Genomic DNA, 25,705 nt, shown 5'->3' with positions numbered 1-25,705 from the left:
AATTACTAAATCTCTGACGTTGAATTTTCTTTCACGTACTTTTGAGTTGAAATACCGGGCGACTTTTTGCTGGTACGCAGCTACTCGGAGTTGGGCTTGCTCACGCTTCTCATCGATCAAGTCCAGGGATTCCATCAATAGTTGGCTATTAGAGCCTTGATCGTATGTTATTCTGCGATGCAAGGGTGGATCTAACTCAACAGGAAACATAGCCTCATACTCATAAGCCAAAGAAAATGGAGTATGGCATGTTGCTGTTCGGTGGGAAGTTCTGTACGACCAAAGGACTTTAGGCAATTGCTCTGGCCATGCCCCCTTAGCTTCTTCCAGTCGTTTCTTTAGGGTATCCTTTAGCGTTTTATTGACTGCTTCGACTTGTCCATTTTCTTGGGGATGAGCGACTGAAGAAAAGCTCTTGATAATCCCACGCCGTTCGCAAAAGTCCGTGAATAAATCACTATCAAACTACGTGCCATTATCCGAGACGATTTTCCTTGGCAATCCATAGCGACAAACGATGCTTTTAACCATAAAATCCAGCACCTTCTTGGTCGTTATAGTCGCGAGTGGCTCAACTTCAGCCCATTTAGTGAAATAATCGACGGCAACCACAGCATACTTGACGCCGCCTTTTCCTGTGGGCAAAGATCTGATTAAATCTATACCTCACACTGCAAACGGCCACAAACTTTGCATCTGTTACAATTCATTAGGGGCCGCTCACGAGATTTTGGAGAACCTCTAGCACTTGTCGCACCTCTGTACAAATTCCATTGAGTCTTCATTCATCGTTGTCCATAAATACCCTTGTCGCAGGATCTTTTTTGACAAGCTTTGCCCCCCAGCGTGGTCCCCGCAAAAGCCTTCGTGTACCTCTTTCATCAATTCTTTGGCCATCTCTTTCGAAATACATCTGAGGAGTGGCATTGAGTATCCCCTTTAGTACAAGATTCCGTCGACCAGGATATACCTAGTAGCTCGCCGCTGAAGGGTCCTGGCTTTGTTTCTGTCCATTGGTAACACGCCTTGCGTTAAATACTCTATATATGGTGTCATCCATGTATCCGTCACCTGGATAACCAGAGCGGTCTCCGCTGCTTGGATGCTTGGCACAGATAGCCATTCAGCTGGCACTATGTTCAAAGTATCAGCATCCTTCGTACTTGCTAACTTAGCCAAAGCATCAACGTCTGAATTCTGGTCGCGAGGTACTTGCTGAAGGGTGTACTTGTCAAATAGCGCTAATAGATCCTTTGTTTTGTTTAAATAGGCAACCATCTTCAAACCTCGGGCCTGGTACTCTCCCATGACTTGATTCACCACCAGCTGAGAGTCACTGTAGATGTTAGGTACCTTTATATTCATGTCCCTGGCTAATCGTAACCCAGCGAGCAACACTTCATACTCAGCCTCGTTGTTGGAAGCAGTGAAGTCAAACCTGATTGCACAGTGAAATTGATGCCCTTCAGGCGTAATCAGGATCACCCCCATCCCTGCATGATGCTCATTGGAAGAGCCATCTGTAAATAACTTCCATGAAGGAGGTTGGTTTTGAGACTCAGGCTCTTCAGTCTGCTCGCTATTTGTAAGTTCAGTGAACTCTGCAATGAAGTCAGCCAGGGCTTGCCCTTTTATCGCTGCTCGCAGCAAGTAAGAGATATCGAACTGCCCAAGTTCGATTGCCCATTTCAACAATCTACCCGCGGCCTCAGGCTTTTGCAGAACTTGCCGTAGAGGCTGGTTGGTCAAAACCGTGATTGGGTGAGCTTGAAAGTAAGGCCGTAGCTTCCTTGAGGCCAAAATTAAGCAATAGGCTAACTTTTCAATAGGTGGGTACCGCAGCTCTGCTCCAATTAGCCTTTTGCTTACATAATAAATAGCCTTATGTACGCATTCGTCTTCTCTTACTAAAAAAACACTAGCAGCATACTCTGTAATCGCCAAGTAGACAAACAAAGTTTCCTCACCGACTGACTTCGATAGAATGGGTGGTTGCGCCATGTGAGTCTTCAATGCTTGAAAAGCCTGCTCAGATTCCTCTGTCCATTCAAATTTCTTGTTGCCTCTAAGTAGATTAAAAAATGGAACACACTTGTCCGTTGATTTTAAAATAAATCTACTGAGAGCGGCTATTCTTCCGGTCAAACTTTAAACATCCTTAATCTTTGCTGGCGATTTCATATCGATCAGGGCTTTGATCTTCTTAGGATTAGCTTCAATTCCTCTCGAGTTAACTATAAATCCCAAGAACTTCCCTGATCCTACCCTGAAGGAGCATTTGAGGGGATTTAGCTTCATCTGATATTTGTTCAAGACGTTGAAGCACTCTTGCAAATCCTCTATATGACCTTCTACCTTCTTCGACTTAACCAGCATGTCGTCAACATAAACCTCCATGTTTGTTCCGATCAGCTCCCTAAACATGTGTTAGGAACGAGTTTCCTAATACGCAGCGGAATGGTGGTGTGGTTGGCCCAGTGTACAACAAAAATTTTGTAACATATTTAAACTACCTTTAAATATGCGGAACCATTAATATATATACATTAATCATAAACAAGATAATGATAGAATTCATACCTCTTGAAGCCTATCAAGTATCCTTGCTATCTTTTCGTATTTAAAACGATCTTCCTATCCAAGCCGTTCCTACGTACTCACACCAAGATCTTCCAAAGCGTTCTCTACACCTCAAGAAGTGTGTGGGCACTTAGAGAATGAAGGATAGTTTATTTGTGATTCTACTTGATGTACTCAACACATGAGATCAAGAGAATATGCTTGAGAATTGGTTCTTTATTTTCAGGGAGAGAAAACTATCGTTCTATTTTTCACAGAACGAATGTTCAGAGTTGTCTCACACATATCTAAATATTTTTCTAATTAGTCATACTTAAAAGAAAATATTCAAATTTTAAAAAATAAATCTGTAACCATTTTACAATTTACTTTTTAATTAATTAATTATTCTATTAATGAAAAAATCCAAAAACTAATTTTTGAATTATCCATTAATTAATTAATTAAATAAATAAAAATGAAAATTCCATCCCTGAAAATTGCCCTACACGCCACTGTGTGTGCACGTGCAGCCTCCCTAATTTTAGGGATGTTGTTTTTTCAATTTTTATTTAATTATTTATTCAAACTGTTTTGTCAGATAAGATCTAACAACCTGATAACTAATTCAAATTTAAATTAATTATCTTTTTAATTAATTATCAAATATAATTAATTATTTGAATAAATATTAATTTTTTAAATTCAAATCCAATTTAAACTTATCAGATTATTATCTCCCACTCAAATAAAGATATTTAATTAATTCTACCAATTAATTAAATCCAAAATTTTTGAAAAATAAATATTTAATTTTTTATAATTTCAAAAATTATAATTAATTAATTATTTAATTAAATTTCGAAATTAATTTAATTATTTAATATAATTTCGAAAATTATACAATAATTAAATATTAATTAATTTTATTAACTACAACTAATTTGTAATTAATTAATTAATCACTACTATCATATAATTGCATATTTGGCCTGAAGAACAAATTTCTTCTTAAATATGTCTTTAAACTATTTTCCCTTCATATAAACTCTTACCTTGAACAGTGTTGATAGAGCTGCTATGGGGACCTATGGACCTATAATTCCATGCTCCAATAAATTTGAGATTATTAATTAAACTCTTTAATTAAATAATCTTAATTTATTAATCTCATGATTATTCCACTATAAATATGAGACTGCACTCTTGTAATTATAGACATTTCATTTACTAAGTACTTTATAATCATAAAGCGTCAATTGATATAATCATTGCATACAACTTGACCTTCTAATAATGGTTCATAATTAACCGGGAATAAAATTACCATTTTACCCTTTTAATTATCTCTTGTTTCCTTAAGTACCATTGACTCTACTAGTGAAGGTTAATTCATAACTAAATTATGAATTTGAGCTCAATAACCTCTCAGTCCCAAAAGTCAACTCTTAAGAGAACCATCATTCAATCTCTTGCGAGAAGGCATAGATTCCATATCTGTATACTATGTCCCCAGCCATCTACATTAATGAGTTCCCAAAACAAAAGTTTCTAGCCTGATCATTCTGACAGACCCTAACAAGTGAATCAAAGAACTCATATAACATAAACAGGAGTTCATAGTAACTTTAGGATTAAGATCTATTTGTATACGATCATCAGTTGATATATTTAATTAATACTTCGAAACGGTATTTAACTAAGTATTAATAAACATATCTAGTCCAGTTCTATATATTCTCTAATATATAAAGCACCTCCACTAAAGTGTCCTACTACACTAGTGATCCATATCTAGATCACATGTATTCATAATACTAGTGGACCGTACTTGCAGTAATTAATCTAAAGATTCCATAACTTTATTTTACTGCGAACTATTCAAGTTCATTTATCTCAAACACAATCCTCCCGTACCAATACGTGTTTGAGATCACATATATGAACTTAGGAATTTTCCTGATATTTACTTAATATTATCACAGAATAATATAGTCCATAAAATATATGCATAACAAATTCAATTCATTTATTTATTTCATAAAAATAATGTCACCTACATATGCTTTCAGGGCACATTTCCAACAACATGTGGTTGACCAGTTGTTGGTAAGTCGCACCAGCGTTTTTCAAACTGAAAGGCATTACTTTGTAACAATAAAGCCCGGTGTCAGTCTGAAAGCTAGTGTGATCCTCATCAGGAGGATGCATACTAATCTGATTATACCCGGAGTATGCATCCATGAAAGAGAGAATCTCATGCCCTGCAGTGGCATCGACCAGTTGGTCGATCCTAGGGAGTGGGAAACAATCCTTGGGGCAGGCTTTATTAAGGTCTGTGAAATCCGCGCATGTTCGCCATTTGCCATTCGGCTTGGGAAATAACACAGGATTAGAGACCCACGATGGATAAAATGCCACCCTAATGAACCCATTCTCCTTCATCTTCTCGACTTCTTCTTTTAGGGCCTTTGATCTATCTTTATCGAGTAGTCTTCTTTTTTGTTGCACCGGTGGAAAAATCTTGTCGATGTTCAGGACATGGCTGATGACTGCAGGGTCTATTCCAATCATGTCTTTGTGCGACTAGGCGAAGACTTCCTAGTTCTTCCTCAAAAACTCCACCAATGCTTGTTTTGTTGTTGTCTCTAAGTTTTTACCGACTATCACAACCCTGATAAGATTTTCTTCATCGAGTTGGACCTCTTCAAGGTCCTCGATGGGTCCTATTTCTTCCTCAAAATCCCCAAAGCGAGGATCCAAGTCTCTATCCTCGCTTTGGGCAATGCCCTATTTGGTGACATTATCACCTGACTGGGCCTGAACATCAACTGCCATTTGCAACTCTTTTCCGGGAACATCTCTTGACATACCTTTCTTTGCTTTGGTTATCGAGGCATTGTAGCATTCCCTTGCTTCCTGCTAATTTCCCAATATGCATCCTACCCTTGCGTACGTTGGGAATTTCATGGCAAGGTGCCATATTGAAGTGACGGCTCGTAGGTCGACCAGAATTGGCCTCCCAATTACAGCGTTATATACCGAAGCACAATCAACTACTATGAAAGTAGTGAGTAATGTCCTGTTAGCAGGTGCAGTACCTGCTATAACTAGAAGCCTAATCGACCCAGTTGGGGCGAGCCCTTCGCCGGAAAAACCATAGATGGTTTGGTTGCATGGCTCCAGGTCCTTGACAGATAACTTCATTCTCTCCAGTGAAGACTTGTATAGGATGTTGATCGAACTTCCTGTGTCAACCAACACCCTCTTCACCATCATGTTGGCGATTTCCACGTCTACGACCAATGGATCGGAGTGTGGGGATCGTATGTGCTGGGCATCATCTTCAGAGAAGGTTATCAACTCCTCCTCTGTTCGAGCCTTCTTTGGTGCTCGATCCTCCACACTCATCATCTCGATGTATTGGTCGTGGCGTAGGGTTCGAGCGTATCGTTCCCTTGCCTTCCCACTGTCCCCTGCAAGGTGTGGGCTGTCGCAGATGGTGAGTAGAGTGCCTGCCACATGAGCTGGCTGTAAAGGTAGCGAGCGTTGGCGTGCAGGCGCCTGCTCGTTGCCACCTTGAGCCTCTCGCTGAGATCCTCATGCAGCTCGCACATATCTTCTTAGATGTCCCTGCCTGATCAGGAACTCAATTTCGTCTTTCAACTGGTTGCATTCGTTAGTTTCGTGCCCGTAGTCGTTGTGAAAACGACAGAACTTCATCGTATCTCTCTTGGAGATATCTTTCCTTATAGGTGCGGGTCGTTTATAAGGCACGTTGGAGCTGGTCACCTGGTAGACTTCCACTCGGCTTTCGATAAAGGGCCATGTAGTTGGTGAGTCTTGGCTCATATCAATTGCCTTTGGGGCATTTATTGTCAGAGGCCGACAACTCATTGTTTACCCGTTTTCCACCATTCCTACCATTGCCATTCCCGTTGCTGTTGCCGTTGCCGTTGCCATTGGGTTTCTCTGACCCGTTGGCGGCCTTGGCAGGTTCTTCCTTTGGCCCCTTGTCTTTTGTTGGCGATTTCCCCTCATTGGCAATCGCGTCCTTGGGTTTGATATATCGGTCAACCGATCCAAAAAATCCTGGGTACTCCTTACCCCATTCTTTCTTAGGCTACTCCATAGGGGTGAATGACGCCTAACCCCAGCAGTTAGGGCCATCATCTTGCCTTCGTCACCCACTGTCTTGGCTCCAGCTGCTGCTCGCATGAAGCGCTGGACATATTCCTTTAAGGGCTCTCCCTCCTTCTGGCGTATCTCGACCAGCTGGTTAGCCTCTGTGGGGTGTACGCGACCCGCATAGAATTGTCAGTAAAATTCATTCACGAACATCTCCCAAGATACTATACTAGCAGGGTGGAACTTAAAGAACCACTCCTGGGCGGTGTCAGATAGTGTCGCGGGGAAGATCTTGCAGCGGGCATCTTCCGACACTTTCTGTATATCCATTTATATCTCAAACTTGTTAACGTGAGATACTGGGTCTCCGTACCCATCAAAGTTGGGCAGTGTTTGCATCTTAAATTTACTGGGGGTTACAACCGCAACAATCCTCTGTACAAATGGAGTGCCCCTTATCCTATCGTACTCTATGTGGGACATTCGTCCCCCGACCAGCTATTGTACTGCTTGGTTCAGACCATCAATCTGAGCCTGAGCCGCTTCTGGGACTGCAGGGGCGACCTATGCCGGGGGAGCGTACTCATCATGTCTTGCACGTCGGTCGTTGAGTACATCCCTTAAATTGTCATCCCTACATCTCTGCTCGCTAACTCCTAGCCGATCAAAGACGTTCGGCTGCCTGGGTTGCCCCCCAGCGTTATGGCTAGCTGGCCTGTTTTCTCTAGGTGGGGGGCTTCTGCCTCCACCTTTTTCCTCATTCCTCCGACCAGCATTTCCTCTACCGGAATCGACTTCGTTATAGTCATGGCCATCTCTAAACTGTGGCTGACTATGGCGTGACCGGATGTTCATGCTATTTCCTCCTCGGACTGGCATTTCCCGAGCGTCAGGGGGAGGCCTACGCTGGTCGTTGGGTCCCCGTGCATTGTTATGCCGTGGGGGGCCCCTGATCGCAGATCCTGACTTGATGTTCCTTCTGTTGGCAGAAGGACGTTGTCCCCTGCTCGGTGGATTTGGCTCTTCATCCCCTGGGCGTCTAGGGCTGCGGGGCGGCTGCCCGGCCCTATTCTGCCTCGGGCGCTAGGGATTGCCTCGACCAGCCTGAGATGGAGGCTGCTGCTCAGGATCCCTAGCTGGGACATCATCCTGAGCCACAGGTGGCTACTCCGGCCTTTGAGGGCTTGCTGGCTGGAGCAGAGGACTAGGATTGGGAGCCCTCTAAGGTGGCGCACTCGGTGACTGATCTGGTTGAGAGGCTGGCACAGCCTGGCTCCGAGCCAATTGGATGGCTGCTTCGAGAGCGGCCATGGCATCCCTCTATCGACGGTCCATGTCCGCTTGCCGCTCACTTAGCTCCTGATGCTGGCGTTAAATTTATCTCTATTGCAGCGCCATTGTCTCCGCAGCGTTCTTCTGATTGGCCCTCAGATTAGCCAACTCATCCTGCAACACCCCCAGTGTTGCCCTCAGCTTTTCCGAATCTAACTCCTCCTCTTCAAACTCCAAATGTGGTTCATTCTCAGCCACATTTGAGCGAGGAGGTTGGGATGATGCAGCACCAGCGGTTTGTCCAGCCCTCTTGGATGTCTTCACCATTAGATTTTCTTACAGTTTTTTATCAATCTCTCAATGAAAGCACTAGAATGTTGACCCTCGATTTGGCCAACGACACAGAGTCAAATATACGACTGGAAATGAGACGACAATTAAGAGTTTAATCTAATGGAAAAGAAGAAAACACCAACGATTTATAGTGGTTCGGCCCCAAAGAATGGTAATGACCTACGTCCACTTAGTGCTATTATTAATATTGAGTCCCAATGTCGTGATCAAAGAACTAAGGTTCTTGAGTTTTACAAATCTTGGGAGAATTACAATAAGACAATGGATAATTGCACTATAGCTCTCTCTCTCAATATTCAAGAAAAAGATTCAAAGATCAAAAGTCCCCTCCTTGAGCTATTTCATGCATATTTATAGGCTCAAGGGGGGTTACATGGGCGATTATGTCTTAACTCTCCTTAATATCTGTGTATCAAGGTAATAAAGATGAAATAATAAATATAATTATTACAAGATCATAATCTCATAAGGGAATAAACCAAATCATACGACCAACCTGGTCGTACCTAATAGTTAGTCTTGATGAAGCAATGTGCAACTGGTTGATAACCGAACGACACTTCTTCGCTTCAACTCTGCCACGTGTCAACCACCTGTGAGTAATCCTTGCCACGTCATGAGCAGCCGTTTTTTGGTAAGCAATTATATTTCGTGCATACACATAGTATTTCTTCAACTTTTCTTTAATGTTATACATGTTTGTATAATTCACCCAAAATTATATATATAATATTAATTTGATAAACTCAAAAAAATATATAATTATTGGGCAAGATTGAATCAAATCAATAATCATAAGAAAAAAATATATTAATATTTGGATAAATTACAAATCAAAGTAAATGAATGGTTTATTTATAGCCTAAAAGTATAACCCCCAATGATTTGTCAACCGTATGGGACTATAGGGATTTTTGAAGTTGTTAATTAATTCTTTTGTTAAATAAAAAAAATAAAAAAAATTACAAATTATATCAAAATAAATAAGTCATATATTATTGATTTTAGGAAGCCACATCACCTCCATATAACTCTCATTTATATAAATATATAGATATCTCAACCTGACAACTAATACTATCAAATTAATTAATGAATAAATTTCAAATTATTCAAACCAATTTTGATTCATCTAAATTATCTTTTCACATTATTTAAATAAATAAAACTAATTAATTCAAAATTAATTATCATAAATATTTAAATACTAATTTCGAAAATCACCATTTTAATTAAGAAATTATTTTTGAAAATTATATTAATTAGTTTATTAATTTTTAAAATTAATATATTTATTAATTAATTAATTTATCTCATTTACATATTTGACCTTGAAGAAAAAATTTCTTCCAAGTATGTCATTTCACTGATTTTTTCCAGTTTCAACTCTTACCTTGAATAGTGTTGATAGAGCAATTTCGGGAACCTATGGACCTATAATTTCAAGCTCTAATAAATTTTGATTATGACTTTAATCTCATTAATATAATAACCTTAATTTATTAATCTCAATATTATTCTACTAAAAATATTATAGACATTTATTTATTGAGTACTTTTTAAATATAAAAATCGTCCATCGATTTAATCATTACATACAATTCAATCATCTATTAATGATTCATAATTAAAGTAGGGATAAGATACATGTTTAACCCAATTTTGACTTGATGATGTGGCTTCTATGAAAGAGACACGTGGCGCCATACCATATTAAAATCAGAGAGCTGGACAGAGAGCTGCTCAAGAAGGCTACGCTAGAATATAAAAGATTGTTTAGCAAAGATCCAATAACCTACTCGATGAGGGCACATACTAGTACCATCCCATGAAGCTGCTCGGACTACAAGACTTGCTCGATGAGCAGAACGCTTTATCCCAAAGATTCGAGTTTCATTAGACACCATCAAATATCCCAAGATATTTATGTAACTAATATTTAAAATGTATAATTCATATATTATTTGAATATATAACTGAATGTACTGATCCCACACCTACATGTGTAGGGCCTAGATTTGCTTGTAAGGGCCCACAACCCACTAAGACTTTTTATATATAAGAAGTTCATTAAATCATTAAGGCTAAGTGAAAATTAAGAGAGGAAAAGCTAGAGATTTCTTTTGTAAGCACTTTATGTTCAAAACCCTTCGAATTGTATTCTTTTGTCAACTTAAGAAACTCAGTTGAACCTTGTTTCTTCTTGATCTTGAGTTTGACAATTCTTTGATAAATAAAAATGCAAGTGGACGTAGGTCATTTCCAACCGTTGGGGACGAACCATTATAAAATATTTTTGTATCGTTTTCTTGATTTCAGTTCGTTATAATTCTTTTTATCATTTTAATTGACTTAGTGTCGTTGACCAAAACGCTGGTCAACAATACCATTTTACCTCTTTAATTATTTCTTGATTCCTTAAGTATCATTACCTTTATTAGTGAAGGTTAATTCATAATCTGGTTTATGAATTTGAGCTCAATAACCTATCAGTTCCAAAAGCTAACTCTTAAAAGAACCACCATTCAATTCCTCTCGTAAAGGTATAGATTCCATATCTGTATATTATGTCCTCAACCATTTACATCAATGATTTCCCGAAATGAAAGTTTTCAGCCTGATCATTTTGACAAACCATAACAAGTCTATCAAAGAACCCAAATGACATAAACAGGAGTTCATAATAACTTCAGGATTAAAATCAATTTGTATATGATCATCTAATTGATATGTTTAATTAATACTTATAAAACAAACGATATTCGATTAAGTATTAATAATATATCGGGTCTAGTTCATGCATAACCACTTTATACAGAGTACCTCCACTAAGATGTCCTACTACATCAATAATCTGTATCTAGATTACATGTATTCATAATACTAGTGAACCGTATTTACAGTATTTAATCCAAAGATTCTACATAACTTTGTTTTATTGTGAACTATTTAAATTTGTTCCCTACAATCTTAATCATCTCGTACCAATATAAGATTGTAGTCACAATAACGAATTTGAAAATTTTCTGATATTCATATAATATTATTATTATAATAATAATAATAATAATAATAAATAATAATCAATATATGCAAAATTTTATTTTTATTATTTATTTCATAAAATATTGTCCTATACACACTACTACTGAAATATGGGTTTTGACTTTGGTTTTTACAACCCCAATCTTTCAAATAATGCACAACCGAAGTTGTTGACGCGGTTCTTCGCCAACAGGTAATTAAGAAAAGAAGAGGAAGGGATTAGTGCTTAGGTTGAACCGAAATAGATGAATGATCTTAGAAATGAAATGGTGACTCAAAATACGTTTTTTAAGTGGTTCAAAGGTTAAAATCCTTCTACTCCACTAGTCAGTATTATTGCTATATACTGGGTATTTGATTACAGGGTATTTCTTACAATATAGAATCCAACCCCTTATAACTCCCAGGGTTCCCATATTTATAGAAGAAGGCACCTGGGAGTTGGTAAGAAGGTCATCCCATGGCCTTCTTACCTATCATGTCAACTCTGTGACATTCATGATTAATTCCTAAACCTGACACATAAGTGTGGTCAAATCAATAGGTAAGGGGATAATGGGCCGCACGGCCCAAACCAGTCGTGGATGTCTGAATACGTACGTTCCTGCTGCGTGTCCGAGAAGTCAGGGGTATACCAGACACGTGATGTCTGATATATGCACGTTTATCTTGCGTGATTGACTTTATAAAAGGTCACAGCCTCCAACTCCAGCTCGTACAACGAGCTGGATGCTTCCCTCGACCTGTGGTCCTCAGAGCCCAAGCTTAGTCCTTAAGCAATCTTGGCGAACCCTTAGGTTACCTCGAGCTAAGGAGGTAGGACCTTACGATGGCAGCTCCGGTCTTAGGGATGTTCACGTGGTAGTCGTGATTAGTCCGTATCCCAGCTCGCTAATCAGCCTGTGGGAAAATCAGGGCGTACAGAAGTAATAATATAAAAATGAATCAAAATAATTATAAAAGTATATATTACTTCCGTTATATGGGATAACTCAAGTTGTATCTTACAACTTCAGTTATTACATATAACCGAAGTGATATCATTTATTTGAAAAAATTAAAAATATTAATTAAGTAGGTGAAAATTACATTTTATATGGGTGTTTTAATAAAGTTTTCAAAAATATGGCATTTTTTTTACAAATATTATTTTATGGCTTTTTAAAACTTGTATTCCCTTCTATGAGATTTTTTTTCCTATATTTTTGTAAAAAAATCATTATTATGTCATATTTTTGTAAAAAATCATTATTATACCATATTTTTTCCCATAATCTAATATTTTTTAATTAAATTTGTCCATAAAAACTAAGAAAAGTTTAACTACCATATTTTTGCATATTAAGGGCTAAAAAGCCACATTTATGAAAAAAATCCCATTAAGTAGTTGTGCTCTATAATATTAGGGTAAAATAAACTAGGCTCAACCCATTACACTATAATAGTTTCTCTCTTTTATCGGTATCTCTCCCTCAACATGTGCTCTCTCTCTCTCTCTATATCTCATATCGTTTCTTGGTCTCTCACTCATGAGCAGGGGTGGCGATGGTGCACGACACACAATAAGCACGATGACATGTCTCTCCCTCTCTTTCTCTCCTGCAAGCATCGACGTGCTGATATCGACGACAACTGTTGTAGGACTTCCGCCCATTCTCTTCCTATAACATATTTTTATATATATATATATAAAAATGTATCAATGATAATGTATACCAGCAACATATATAAGTTTTTATAATATATATATATATATATATTGTTGGGTTGTTTAAAGATTATCGAATTGTTACGTTTAGATATATATATATATATATATTATATGTTGTTGGCTTCTCATATATGGCTTATATATATATAATATTTTATAGATAGTCAGGATTTCTCTAAGTTGTTGGGTTGTTTACATGGTCCCTCTTGAAGATAATGTTGAAGCTTCATTTCCTACAACCTTAGCACCATCACATCGCCACCATCTTTTTAATTTCCTACAGCCTTAGATTTCATGGTTGCTTGTATTGGATTCTTGGTATGTGCACTGCTTAGTAGAACCATATGAAAAGAACATTAATCACCTTTGTTTGGTCACCGCTTTGTATGTGTAGTGCTTGGGTTATCATTGATTTATGTAATGGTTATCATATTTTTTTTAATAACATTGCTAGTATATTTTGATCTTGAAACCCATACTTTATTGTTAATGTAGAGATTTTTATGCCTTTTTTATTCATCCATATTATTTGAAATATAATGAGGATGATTATATATATGGCAATAACAAATAAGGGATATGCTATTTTTTTTTTTACTATTTGAAATTTACGATCTAAATGATATATCACCTTTGATATTTTTTTTATATATAAAATACTTTTAACTTTGGTTATTATAGATAACTGAAGTTAAAAGTAATTATTACTAAATACTAATGTTATACACGCATACAACTCCGTGCAATCCTTTTGACTTCGGTTTTCCCTCTTTTAACTTCAGTTTTTATCAAATAACCGAAGTAGAAAGTGAATTTTCTACTTTTTTAAGGCTTTTTTACTTTGCTCAAATAGACTTTGGTTCTTATTTATGTAGCGAACCGAAGTCTATCCAGGATAAAAGTTGAAGTTAAAGGCCTATTTTCTGGTAGTGACATACGCTTTCAAGGGCACAATTCCCAACACTCTGTGGGCCCCCTCGTCAATAAGAGAGCTGGTCGCATTACAAGTGACCAGGCTCCCTCGCTCTCCTAGTCACCTGGGGAGCATAAATGATATCATGTGCATCGAACAAAACAACAAAAATGCAAAGTTCATGCAAATGTGCATGGAGCAAAGCAACGAAAGTGCAAAGATCATAAAAGATTCATGCAAAGTGAGTACGGAACAAAGCAACGAAAATGCAAAGTTCATGTAAAGTGTGTGCGGAATGAAGCATGCCAACAAACGACAACAAAAAGGCACAATTAAAAAACTTTTGCCAAAAAAAATCACACATGGCTATGTAAAGCAAAAAAATGTCATCATCAATATATACATCAAAAGCGGTCCAAATAAGGCCATTGTTCATACAAAAGGGAGCATATCTCAATATAAAGATAAAGATAAAGATAAAGTAAAATAAATGGAGCATATCTCAATATCTACGTAGTGGCAGCCGAATGGTCATCGTTGCAAGCAACTCCTTTGTCGAGGGCCACCTTGCCAGTGGTGCCCTCGCCGAGGGCCACCTCACCAATGGCGCCCACAACAGGGGCGACCTCGTTAGGAGGTACCTCACCAGAGGCGGCTCCATCAACAACGCCTTGCCTTGCAACCTCCCCACCAGTGACGCCCTCATCAGCGACCTCAACGGTGGTATCCTCCAAACCATCTGCTCCATCGCCCTGTCTCCTTGGTGAGATAAAATGTTCATAGCAGTCGACTTTCCCATGAATTAAGGTCCAGGTTGCGATTGAGCCTCCAGATGGAAAACAACCTATTATTAGTCTTCTCATTACCACCCTTGTGGGCTGCCTCAATCTCACAATGAAGCTTTCTTCACTCGTCCATGCGAATCACATCGATGGCATCGTTGCAAGCTTGTAAGCCGACTTTGCTCCACGACTCTGTCGGCTTCCTCACGGGGTAGAGTGAGCCTTTGCAAGTTCTTGGTCCATGGTGGGAAGGGCAAAGTCGGCGCTCTCAATGTCTGAACGAGCGCTCTCGAGGTTTGAGCGTGTCTTATGAAAGCCCTCGAACTCCGTTCAAGTTGCCGATGAAAGTTCACCACCGTCAGCACCGTCTGAAAAGAAAAATAGTCACGAGAATGACTATAAGAGGTGGAATATAAGTAAGGGGAAATAAAAAGATAAGTCAAAGTAGTTATCATGACAGAGTTCTTCATCTGCTGAAGGGATATGTCAAGAGAAGAGCCCGTGGTCACCAATGGCAAGCTGCGGAGTATGCGAGGGTCCAATGCCGTAGACTCTAGCATCCCCTTTTCCATGCCAGTACTTGCCGAAAGGGCGCAGGAGGGGGAAAATCTGAAGATGTCAGCATGCTGGGGGGCACAACGCTCGCCGATGCCGCGGGAGGCGGAGCGCCTCCTGGGAAGGAGCCTGGGGATGCGGGGTCCATAGATGTAGCTCTTAGATAATCTTATACATGATCTTTATTTATTTTCATGTATATCTAATATTAAACAAATTAATATGAGATAGCCTAGAACATGTTTCTAAAATTGAATTCAAAGAGAAACAATGATAAGAATACTTACAGTATATGCATCGGAATGAGTGAGTCATTCCTTCATTTTCTCTAACTCTTGTATCATTTCTGTTGCAGAGTATTATCAAGAAACTGAGCCGTTCTTCTAATTTCTTCAAAGTCTTCCAATGTATTCTTAGAATCACCTAGACTAGTGTGGGAAATTCTCAACACATGAGATAGATATAGAAAGAAGAAGAGAAAATAACAAAGAGGCTTAGAAAATGACTTTTGTTTAAAGAGAATCTAAAACTATCAGAAAACCAGTGATTAAACTTATTTGTCGTCTCAGAAATCTAACCTTGTGTTTTGACTTCTCTCTAAGAACTCCTTTTATAGAATCAATTAGGCCATTTAATTTAATTAAAAAATCAATAAAATAATAGCCATTTTAAAGCCCTAGGTCAAAATTATCATGGGCTTTAGGCCCATGAAATTTCCCATTTGATTATAAGCCCATTGGACTTAAAAACAAGGCCTGTATTATTTTCTATTGATTTAATTCATTAAATAATTATTTAAATCATTTATCAAATTAATTATTTATAATTTCAACATTGATTTAAATTTTATTTATTAATTTAGATATCGATTTATCTTAATTAATAAATCTGCCCTAATTTATTTTTTCTTCTAAAAAATTACATAATTTTGTGAAACTATCCAAAATTGACCTAGTCAACTTTGATAGTTCTAATTGATAATTAAATCAATTAATTGAGACTATCTAGATGATTTTATCCAAGTTACAATGGGGACCATGGGCCTATGAAATCAAGCTCCAATAGGTTATCATAAATCTAACAAATAAATTTACTAACTTATTAATTCCTCGTGAATCCACTATAGAATCGGAATTGCACTCTTGAATTCATAGAACGCTCTATAACAAATATAGATACGCTATTAATTATTCATTGTTACAACCATAATTGTCACTCAATTCTCTATAGGCCGTCTACAATGAGATGAGACTAAAATACCGTTTTACCCTTCATTGTATTTTATCGTTAAAACACTTAGTTCATTGTAAATGATATTTCAGTAAACTAATTTAATTACTGAAATGAGATCTCTATCATTTAACACCTAGAACCAAACTAAAAGGAAACCATCATTTCATTTCTTCATAAGAAGCTATAGATGTTCATATCTATGATTAATACTCCCACTCAATTATACTACCGAGTTCCCAAGATGTAAGTATGGGCTAGTCCGTAGGGTAAGCTAGTAACGAACAAGTCAAATAACTCAAATAATACAATCAGTTAGAATACCAACCACTCAGAATTGAGATTGAATTGACCTATGGTCAACTATATGATATGACTAGAATAGATAATAACTGTATATTTACTTATCTTATCAACTGTCAATATCGGTCCAGTCCGATGTAACAAATACATCCGATCTTATCTACTTTGCTAATGTTCTAGAAAGAACATAACACTACAATGTGTAAGTAGATCATATCGTAGATTGGCAAGTCAGTGTAAATCCTGTGCACTGACTAATCTTAGGACTAACTATTTTGAACATATAATCATATTTATATTCCACTGTGATTACGTCACTATAAATAAGATTAGCTATATGCTCGGGATTTAATAGAAGTTTATATTAAACAAATAATCATGAAAATAAAACATGTGAGCAAAGTGATTGAGCAAGTCAAAAAATGATTTCTTATTCTTTTATTGATAATAAAATGAGATTACAAAGAATTTGGGTTTTAATTAGGGCATAAAACCCCAATAGTAGCAACCTGTGGGTGAATCCAAAATTTCTTAGCTTTTCCTAGAGACTAGGACGAGGGCCATTTCATTTTCTTCTTGGACCCCTCTCGAATGGTTAATGGCTTGGTGAAGTACTCTGATGGATCCATGGCCCCTGCAACCCAAAGCTCAACTAGTCAGTGTTGCAAGACAAAAGTGAAGTCATAATACATCATAAATACATTCAAATTAATAGCATCGAAAAAAAATGGGTATTAGTACCCAACATATCCCTAAGAGAAGACCCACTAGAAGGGGCTCCTCCACTCGGTTGAGGATCTAAAATGGTCAAATCGGCCTAGTCTCCCAAAAGAGACCCTACGGACACCTCATCGCCTATACCGAGCTCATGACTACCAAAGTCGGTAGCTAAAGAGGGCAATACTACAAGCTCAGCAAGGGTAGCAGTTGGGAAGTTGACCCACTGTGTCTGGAAAGGAATTTGCAAAGAGGACCTTGAAGATTCATTTCTCCCCAAAATACGCTTCGAAGGCCCAACTGCAGGCAAGGCTCCGTGAGCATCGATTGTCTGTGATGCCGACGTACCACCAAAATCCCAAGTCGACGAAAGTGCATGGCATGGAGTTGAGGGACCTCCTACCTTGGGAGTCATCCTCCCTTGGTCGCCACTCAAGAAAGGCCCGCATTCGCCAGTCACCCCACTGTTTATGTCACGATGGGCAGGGGCTCTAGGCTCCCTGACATTAATGCCACTAGTGTGAACGTTGGGGAAACTCATTAGGATGATGCGCTGAACAGGTGGAGAGGGCCTAGCTAGGTTTAGTGACTAGTTCATGCCTAGAAAGCTATAGACCCACAATTTGTCGTTAGTATGGAGGTAGTGTGCGGTCTTGTACTTTGCTGGGACCTGGGTTTGAAACCCCAGACACTCCCTATAGCCAGGCCACGACGTCGGACGAGTAAGGGTACTTGGAAAAAACAACAAATGCGTCAGAATGGGACAAAGAAGAACTAGTCAGGTGACCCTCGCCGCACGCTTGGAGAGCTCGCCAATAGCCATTAGTGAGAGCTCCCACGCCGATCGGTGAGAGCGGCATGCTGGAACTTCAAAATAACACTTCGTAAAGTAGGGAAGTGAGTTAACTTACCAACTTTCCTGAAGGTCATATGAATAGATTTTATACCCTTTGTGAAGAAGTATTTGTGAGTGTACTCCCCCACGTTGGACTTTCCGCTGACTACCAATTTGAGCACCCCGCTCTGGGCTCGCTGATGATAAAAGTCATATCTCCTCCCCTCAAGGTTGAACTATAGGTGATACAAGTATTGGATCTCACGAGGCGAAGGAGGATCCCAGCCTATGGTCCTGAATAGAATGTTGAGTCCAATGATAACTCGGTAGGCGATCTGAGTCTGCTAAAACAATTCCACCTAGAAGTAGTTGGAAACACTAAGTGGGTAGTCATGCAGCGGTAATAAAGTCCCAGGATCACATTGTCTAGGGCTCCACGTCTGCCAGCCCTTCGGGGGACGGTCTGCACGCTTGCTCAGCATGGGGAGCATGTACTCAGGTGTATCTGGTATGTTGTGGCGAGATATCATTTGGTCTAACTGGGCCTTAGTCATATAGGAAGGAATAGTGGAGAAATTACTCTCAACTGATGAAGGAGATGTATTTTGGACTTGCCGAACAACCTTAGCAGAGTCATCGCTAGAAGTCGACCTCGACTCAACTATAGCTGGACGGACCGCTCCTGGCCTTGGTCGAGCCTAATCTTGAGGAGGTTGCCAAGGGACCGTGACAACCTAGCTAGTAGCTCTCTCTGGAAATCGTTACTCTGTAAGGATACCTGAAAGAAGCAACATACAAAGGGTCAGCATCCAAAGTTAAAAAAATAATCAAGCATGAAGAGCACCCGCTCTGTTCGTGAAAGCACAACAGTACACAAACACAAAATTGGAAAAACATGCAAAGTACCTTGCACATCCCCAAAAATTGGCGAGGAGGCCCGAGACCTCGGTGGCTCAATCGAGAAACGACACCCTTGGATGGTGGAACCACATTGCTTGTCTAAGTATGAATGTTAAGGGACAAGAAAAATGATCCTACCAATGCTAGAAATGGTAATAGGCCGAAGGCAAAGTTACGAAAAATGAGTGAGAGCCTTCATCATCCAAAATGGCCAAATAGTGAAGTTCGAAAAGTAGTGGGATTGGTTTCCCATCCTCGTCGCAAGCCTCCGCTCACCTCACCAAGGCTCGAGACTTCGTTCTGCCCAAATGGCGAGCACCTTCGCCAACTCTGCCGAGGCACATCGCCCTCGTCAGTCCCACTCGATCCAAATGGCAAGCGCCTCCGCTAGCCCCACTGAGGCCCATCACCCTCGTCGGACCCACTCGGCCCAAACGGTGAGTGCCTCTGCGAGCCCCGTCGAGGCCCATCGTTCGTTGGCCCACCGAGATTGTAACACCCAAAATTCCCTAATGTGGCTTAGTGCCTGGATTAGGGGGCTGGGAGGCAATAATTGTATTAATTGTGTGCTTATGTGTTATGAGCATATCATTATGTGAATTATATTATAATTTAATTACGCTTGCATGTTTAGGAGTATTAAATATGCATGTGGGCCCGTTTCTTATTAGAAGGGCATTTTCGTAATTTTGACCTGTTGAGGGAATGATTGTAAATATGTGTGTGTATGATTGAGACCACATTATTATGTGGATATATTTGGGTTATTCGGCACGAGGCGATCCTATTGAGCAAGTTAGCAGAAAAGTCACAACGGAGTCAAATACCTGGCTCGAGGTGAGCCTAGGGTTATTTTGGTAATTTAGCACATTATCGGATAATGAGAGATGAAATGGTTATTATTTTGAGATAGTTGGGATTTATTTGGATATGTGAAGTTTATTAGGAACTAGAGGGAATGATGGTAATTGACCAAAGTGCCCTTGTGAGTATTGGAGAGAAAAATTGGGGTTAAGGGTATTTAAGTCTTTTGGATAAACCTTGGCTTGACTCAGCCAGTTTGGAAGGGTGTAGAGAACTAGAGAAACACTGAGAAAACAAAAAGGAAAAGATCTTACTCTCTCTCACCCGTAGCTCTCTCTCTCCCTCCTTGGGAACTTGAAGATTTTCAGAATTTGAGGAAACAAAGCTTTAGGATTGAAGGTTTGGTGTCTAGGATTAAGCTAAGAGCAACTTGGGACCATAATCTAGCCATTGTTGGTAAGAATTTGTTTGGTTTTGAGTTAGATTTCATGTGGTTGAAGCTTTTTCTAGAATTTTAGGCTTTGTTGGATTTTGATGAGTTTTCCATCAAGTTTTGAGTTGGGTTTTGTTGTTGGGAAAATGTTGAATTTGTTACGGAATTGAATTGAGATTCTAGGTTTGATTTGGGGTGATTTTGATTGGGTTTGGCTGAAGGAAAACCTAAGAATTATGGGTTCATAGGGTCGGGCCGCGACCCTCTTGAACCCAGGGGCCAGGGAAGGGCTCTGACGAGAGGGCACGGCGTGACGCGTGTTAAGTGAAAAGGAGGCTGGAGTCTCTGACTTGGGTGGGCCGCAGCACAGGTGCTTCGGGTCACAACACTTAAGGGGTTTTGAGCCCTAAGAGGGTTTTTGAGTGCGGGAACTCAACTCTAAGGGCTCGGGATCGATCCTACTACCCGGTTTAGTAGAATTTGATGTCCCGGAGGCTAGGACTCGGTCCAGAAGCCTTTTTTCACTCGTTGTTGACGAGATCCTATATTGTGGTTGTGACTAGGTTATTTCTAGGGGCTCAGAACAGGGATCGTGCTCGAGGGTCATTCATTGGTAACCTGTACTTGGACCAAAGGTAAGAAAACTACACATGATATGTGAGATGCATGTTTGGGGCTTGGCCCAGTTAATAATGTAATATGATTGGGGCTTGGCCCATTTGCTAAATGTAAACGTGATTAGGGCTCGGGCCCAGCTAGCGAGCATGATTATAATTATTCATATGTGTATCTGCTTTAGTGTATTCTAATGCATTGTCCATGCATGTATAATGAATGTATTATGTGGATGTTTTTTCTAGTTAGGAAGCTCGGTTTATGAGTCGAGAATCTGCCTGTTGCATTTGATTAAAGCTTGACCTGTTAGTCAAGGGTATATTTGTTTAAAAAAGGGCTCAACTTATTAGTCGAGGATCCATAAGGTTCGACTTATAAGCCGTGATCGGCACTATGCGTGTTGAGTGTAGGTTGCTATGGCTAGGCCACCCCAGAAGTGCCCTATGCACTTGATTGGCTCGGATGCCATATGAATAAGTGGGAGTATGACACATACTTGTGTGACCCTATGGCCACTTATTTGTACATTATTTATACTTGATTCCAGTTATTGCTACTAAGCACGCTGTTATACTCTGTGAATTGTCTGAATATGTTTTCTTCTTGAGTCTTTTGGCTCATGGGTGCTTCATGGTGTAGGTAAGGGTAAGGAGAAGCTTGGCCAGCCCTGAGTTCGAGAGCGATAGCGGTGATGTGTACATATGCAGTCCGCTCAATCGCCACGACCGAGATTTCAAAGGGGAGCTAGGATTGGACCCTGTTTTGCCGCCTAGGCTGGCCTATTCTGTAATCTCTGGGTTGTAACCAACTTTTAAACTTGTATTTCGGGATCCCATGTAAAGACTAAAGCTTTTTTTAATGGAAATGCTTACTTCTAGACCAATTTTTTTAATACCTGAACCCTTAGTGGCTTAATCACATGTTTTAGTCCAAATGACTCATTTAGCAAGTCCAACACTAATTTTAAACACACTTGGTAACAGACCCTAATTAGTAGGGCGTTACAGGGATAGTCACCCTATACCCGAGTAGCATGGTCATTGCTCAGGTCGCTATTACGGACTAGAGACCCCTGTTGCCGATGACGAGAAGGTGGAATGGCGAGCCCCGTCGTCTTCTGCCCCAAATGGTGAGGCCACCCCGCCGAAACATGACCTTATTGCCGACCACCATGAGAACTTGAGGGTCAAAGGAGAGATCCAATCGGTGCCTATCTCCTATCCTTGATGCCACCTACCCAACACTCCTATGTCCAGCCGCACTTCCCTACGACGAATCTAGGTGACCCAAAATGCAATTTCTGCAAGAGCAATCCCAAATCCACCTAACCTTAAAAATTCTAACCCCAATTTTTTGGGTCTAGCAAGAAATGAGGGGATTGCCAAAGGAAAATCTAGGGCTCATGATTTCAAGCAAAAATCATACAAAGTAAGCTTGATGGGCAAAATAAATGAGGTGAAGATCTTACCAATACAAATGAGATACTGTTGGGATTAGTGCTCTTTAAGCATATGTATTGATTTTATGAAATAAATAATTGAAATGAATTTTTAGCATATATTGATTTTTTAATATTATTGATAGAATAATATTCTATGAATATCAGAAAATTTCCAAATTCGTTATTGTGACTACAATCTTGTATTGGTACAAGATGATTAAGATTGTAGGGAACAAATTTAAATAGTTCACTGTAAAACAAAGTTATATGAAGTCTTTGGATTAAATACTGTAAGTGCGGTTCACTAGTATTATTAATACATGTATTCTAGATCCAGATTATTGATGTAGTAAGACCTCTTAGTGGAGGTACTTTGTATAAAGTGGTTATACATGAACGAGACCCGATATGTTATTAATACTATTAACTTAATAAGTGTTAATTAAACATATCAATAAGATGATCATATAAAATTGATCTTAATCCTAAAGTTATTATGAACTCCTGTTTATGTCATATAAGTTCTTTGATTCACTCTTTATGGTTTGTCAAAATGATCAGTCTGAAAACTTTTATTTTGAGAACTCATTGGTGTAAATGGCTGGGGACATAATATACAGATATGTAATCTATACATTTCCGAGATGAATTGAATAATGTTTCTCTTAAGGGTTGGCTTTTGGAGCTGAAAGGTTATTGATCTCAAATTCATAAATCTGTTTAAGAGTTAACCTTCACCAGTAAAGTTAATGGTACTTAAGGAAATAAGATATAATTAAAGATGTTAAATGGTAGTTAATCCCTACATAAATTATGAACCATCAATAGATGATTGAATTGTATGTAGTGATTAAATCGATGAACATTTTTATACTTAAAAGTACTTAATAAATAAATGACTATAATTATAAGAGTGCAATCTCATATTTTTACTGGAATAATATTGAGATAAAAAAATTAAGGTTACTATATTAAAGATTTTTAATTAATAATCTAAATTTATTAGAGCTTGAAATTATAGGTCCCCGAGATGGCTCTATCAACACTATTCAAGGTAAGAGTTGAAATTGGGAAAAATCACGGAAAATACATATTTGGAAGAAATTTGTTCTTCAAGGTAAAATATGTAATTGAGACAGATTAATTAATTAAAATATTAATTTTTGAAATTAATAAATTAATTAATATAGTTTTTGAAAACAAATTTTTAATAAAATGGGCATTTTTGAAAATGACATTTAAATAATTAAGATAATTAAATTTGAATTAATTAGTTTTATTTATTTAAAAAATGTGAAAATATATTTCTTATAATTCAAATTGGATTCTAATTTGAAATGATATTTATTCTCTAATTAATCTAATAAGATAAGTTATCAAGTTTAGATATTTTTGAATAAATAATTATTAAATAATAATTAAAAGAAAGTGGTTGAAACACATCCCTGAAATTAGGGATGTGCTAAATGCCAACTACAGTACTGACACTATAGTTGGCGTGTATCAGTGTAACAAGAATCAAAATTGGATCTTGATATTTCTTTTATTTATTTAACAATTGATTTATAATTTGAATTTTGAATTTTAAATTTAATTAATTCTTTTATAAATCTATCTAATAGAACTTAATTGACACAACAACAAAAGAAAATATTATTCTAGAGAGAAAATGCTAAGCTTTTCACAGATTGAGAAAAATATAACATAATATTTTCCTATCCTTGAAAATTGTCTCAGACCTAATATTCCAAGATCTCATGAGTTGACTACATCTTGTGAATCAGAAAATTTCCCACCATTACTCTACGTGCCCACACACATCTTGAGGTGTAGAGATATATCTTGGAAGATCTTGGTCTGAGTATTCACAAGGCTACTTTTGATTGGATGTTTGTTGGAGTTACTAAAAGATAGTGAGGATTCTTGATTGTTCTACAACTATTAAATCCTCATCTTTTTCTCTTTCTTTGATTAATGTTTTGCATATTATCCAGATATTCAAATAATTTTTTTTGAAATCTTCGGGCCCACCACTCTGTGCTTTCCGCTGCGCATATGGTAAACCAGTTACCAACAATTGGTATCAGAGTGGTCATTAATCCTTACATACATTAATTTTTGTGTGGGTATAATATGCATTATTATATTATTTTAATATGTGATGAATGGATGGATGCTTATTTTGATGAATGTTTGTTCTTAAAAGTCATTAATTATATGGTGTTTTGGGTTTTGGAGTTATTCTTAATTTTTTCTAGATCTACAAAATTATAAGTCATATGGGGCATAGGATTTTTTGCACTTTAATATTATGAATTTAAAGTTATTTTCAAAAATGTAATCCTAAACCCCAAGCCCCAAGGGTGTCAAGACCAACTCGGCACCTTCTACTCGAGCCCCTCGGCTGCCCTGTCACACCAGCCCCATGGCTGCCTTGCGTGCCCCTGCTGTACCTAGTGCACCCCAGCCGTGCCCTAGCAACGAGCCTCCTGGCTCCCTGTGCACCCAGCCACGCCAATCGCACTAGCGCGTCTTGCACGTCCTTGCTGCATTGTGCGCCTTGCACATCCTTGCTGCTTTGTGTGCCTAGCAGTGCCCTTGCCTTTGCAGCTTGGTGAGTTGGTGGCTCTTTGAGCCGCCCCACCAATCCAAGCTCCAAATTGTAAACCCTAATCACTTGGCTCCTTATCCGAGCCCTAGGGTGGTTGATGGTTTCCTTGAATTCGTGGGCTTAGCCCAAATTGTTAATTGAAATTTTAAAATTCTAATTAAATTTTGATTAAGTGGCCCAAGTTTAAAATGGACCTAAATGACCAATTTGGCTTTAATTAGCCAAGTTCATATTTTAAAAAGATTGTTTAAAAATTATTTAAGTAATTTATAATTCAAAATTGGGCTGGATGACATTAACATAATAGAAGGCCCAAAATATGGAGATGGAGATTCTACATGAAGCCTTGCTTTTATTTTATTTTGTAATTTATTGCAAGTGTTGTAATTTTTTTAGAAATACCCAAAACACCCAACTCACGTTTATTTATTTAAATGTTTAAATGTTTGAATGTATTAAATGTGTTTAATAACATTGTCATGCATTATAACATGCCA

This window comes from Humulus lupulus, chromosome 5 (assembly GCF_963169125.1).
Source record: "Humulus lupulus chromosome 5, drHumLupu1.1, whole genome shotgun sequence".
NCBI lineage: Eukaryota > Viridiplantae > Streptophyta > Magnoliopsida > Rosales > Cannabaceae > Humulus > Humulus lupulus.
The sequence above is the reverse complement of the archived record's forward strand: the minus strand, read 5'-3'. Positions refer to the sequence as shown.